Source organism: Myotis brandtii, unplaced genomic scaffold, assembly GCF_000412655.1.
Source record: "Myotis brandtii unplaced genomic scaffold, ASM41265v1 scaffold8, whole genome shotgun sequence".
Classification (NCBI taxonomy): domain Eukaryota; kingdom Metazoa; phylum Chordata; class Mammalia; order Chiroptera; family Vespertilionidae; genus Myotis; species Myotis brandtii.
This window is the reverse complement of record NW_005371219.1, coordinates 991056-994432: the sequence shown is the minus strand read 5'-3', so window position 1 is coordinate 994432 and position 3377 is coordinate 991056. Positions and strand designations below refer to the sequence as shown.

Below are 3377 nucleotides of genomic sequence, written 5' to 3'. Positions count from 1 at the left end.
CATTTGCAACAGCATGGATGGAACTGGAGAGCATTATGCTAAGCAAAATAAGCCAGTCAGAGAAAGATAAATATCACATGATCTCGCTCATTTGTGGAATATGATGAACAACATAGACTAATGAACAAAAATGGATTCAGAGACACAGAAGCACCTAACGGACTATCAAACCTCAGAGGGAAAGCAGGGAGTGGCGGGGGGAGGGGGAGATGTAAGAGATCAATCAAAGGACTTGTATGCATGTATATCAGCATAATCAATGGACATAGACACTGGGGTGGTGGCGGCTTGTTCTGGGGGGTGGGAGTGGTCGGGAGGGATCAATGGGGGGGAAATGGAGACATATGTAACACTTTAAACAATAAAAAAAAGAAATTTTAAAAAGAGCAGATTATTTTTTTAATATACAAAAAGTAGATAATTGGGGTCAATATCAATAAGGATTAGTCATGTTGATAGTATTTAGTAAACCTTGTTATGATACAATGAGAATCACTTCACCTCTGTGGTCTTATTCCAGTCAAATCATTAGAAAAAACATCAGACAAATCCTAGTTGAATAAAATTCTACAAAATACCTGACTGGTACTCCTCAAAGCTGTCAAGGTCATCACATATAAAGAAAGTCTGAGAAACTGTCACAACCTAGAGGAGCCTAAGGAGACATGACAGCTAAATGTAATGTGTATCCTAGAACAGAAAATGGATATTAGCTAAAAACTTTAAAAATATGAATAAAATATGGACTTTGGTTAATAGAAATGTGTCAATATTGATTCATTAATCATAGCAAAATGTGAGATACTAAATGCTGGGTAGTGGGAACTATCTGTACTATTAACAAATTTTCTGTAAATCTGTTCTAAAAACTGTTCTAAAAAGTAAAGTTTATCAAAATAATACCCAAAAGGGAAGAATTCTGTAAGCCTGCTATGAAAATAAATTATCATCTATGACCTATAAAGAATAATACTTATATAACTTATAACTATGAGGAAGTGGTCTTTCATAGTAATATTTCTTGGCTATAACTTTGCCTTAAAATGAATTTACAAGGCAAGGATTAGAAATGGCCAAGTTGAAATTGCAATATACTAATATATATATTTAAAAAACAAAAACAAAACATTTAATGCGTAAGTGAAAAAAAATCCAGTGAAGGCAAAGATTCAATATAAGTAATGATAACTGGTAAAATGATGAAATCAATGTTATAAAAATGTCACTCATAAGTTATCTGACTTAGAATAGTTGCAAATATGTCAATATCAAATTTTAATATGCTATAAAATTTCTGAAACAGAAATTTAGGAACATTACACATATAAAAAATATAGACATTGAGCTTTATAGAAAATAAAAGAGAACCAAATTTAACAACACATTTTAATAGTATCCTAGAAGAAGGAAATGAAATTTAACTTGTGTAAACTACTTTCAGAACATATCAAGCAGAAAGAGAATCTAAAATTTTTAAGATTAAAAAGTAACTCAGCCTATTTTATCTTATTCTATTCTAGCTGCTGTGAGTTGTCAGAGAAAGGCACAGTGGGAATACTAGTACATGTCAGTTCTTGTTACTCCACTGGGTTAGGACTAGGAAATCATATGTTGGAACAATGGTCTAAAGGTCAGACAGAGAAGGCTCCCTTATTTGGTTGCTTCCTGTCTTTGGCTGCATTTGGAAATTTACAGACTTGAGGCCAAATACGTAATGCTTCAGGAATAAAAGAAAGCTCAGAGTCCATTCAGTAATGTGACTAAAATTTTTGCTAACATGTATTAGTTTAATGGCATGCAGAAGAATTCTGTTAAGTATTTAAATTCCATTACCTCCATTCAAGGTTACAGTAGACCTGATGTTGGGTACTAGTATTGTGCTTCTTTACAGAATGGTTACAGGACTTCCTCAAGGTCTTTTAGCGTGAGTGGGGAAGCTGGAGTCAGAATTCAAGTATTTCTAATTCTTATGGCTGCTAATCAAAAACTATTTTCTATTAGAGCAGTTATTTGATCTAATTTAAGAATCAATTTAGAAAATTAGTTAAAAGATATAATGATGTCTTCTAAAAATTTACTAAACCAATTAATTATTTTGGTATATAATATATACAACTTCCTTATTGCTCAGAAAACATGAAAGAACTATATTTAATTTACCTTAAAGGAAAACTTACAGATTTTTTTCTTTCAAATATTTTTGAGCTATTGATTCTAGAGGAGATAGAAGCAATGATCTAAACCAATAATTAAGCAAGTCAGGATCTCTAAATCTTTAATACTGACTTCCTCACCTCCTTTGACAAGATAAGCCCCATGGGGAGGCATTAAAACTATAACTATTTTCTTTAATCTTCAAAATGGAGGTAAGCCTACTGATCCATCAATTCTAAAAAAGCAATAACAACATAGCATGACTTAAAACCATGCAGACTAATAAATCTTCTAATACAACAATCTCTTCCTGCTCCTGTTAGGTAGTTTTAAAATTTCTGATTGACTACTTCTGGTTAAAAGATCCTCATTGACTTAAGAAAAATCAATTATATTGTTGAATAGATCCTCACAATTGCCAACATTTATTGAATTTTTCTGTCAGGTACTAAACTGGCCAGTTTTATTTAGTGTCAAATATGTACTGAATACCTACTAAGTTCCAGACAGTTATAGGGGTACTAGGGATTCAGCAATGAGCTAAATAGAGGCCCTAGACTTATCAGGCTTCTATTTTATCATTTAATCAACAGAATACTTACAAGATGGGTACGATATTTGGTAACATTATTTGTCTTCCTTTTATAAATGAGGAAGGAGATTTAGAGGTTTTTTTCAAAGCCACAGCTATTATAACATACTAGAGGCCCAATGCACGAAATTCGTGCAAGGGGCTCAGCCCTCACAGCCACAGCCACTTGCCTCGGCCCTTGCAGCCCTGGCTTTGTCCGGAAGGACGTCTGGAAGGTTGTCTGGAAGGACATCCAGGAGGTCATTCGGCTATTGAGTCTAATTAGCATATTATGCTTTTATTATTATAACTAGAGGCCCGGTGCACAAAAATTTGTGCACTCGGGGGGGAGGGGGAGGTCTCTCAGCCCGGCCTGTGCCCTCTCGCAGTCTGGGACCCCTCAGGAGATAACGACCTGCTGGCTTAGGCCTGCTCCTGGGTGGCAGAGGGCAGGCCCAATCCCTAGGTGCAGCCCCTGGTCGGGCTCAGAGCAGGGCTGATTGGGGAGTTGGGGCACCGCCCCCTGTCATGCACAGAGCAGGGCAGATCGGGAGGTTGCGATGCCACCCTCAGTCACGCTCAAGGTAGGGACGATTGGGGGGTTGAAGCACCGCCCCCTGTCACACTCAAGGCAGGGTCGATGGGGAGGTTG

The 3377-nt window shown here is 36.5% G+C and overlaps 1 protein-coding gene across 3 annotated transcripts in view; it reads right to left on the bottom strand.

The window, feature by feature from the left end:
- Positions 1-3377, bottom strand: part of GRM1 (glutamate receptor, metabotropic 1) — a 305009-nt gene that overhangs the window by 183059 nt on the left and 118573 nt on the right. The window lies entirely within an intron of this gene.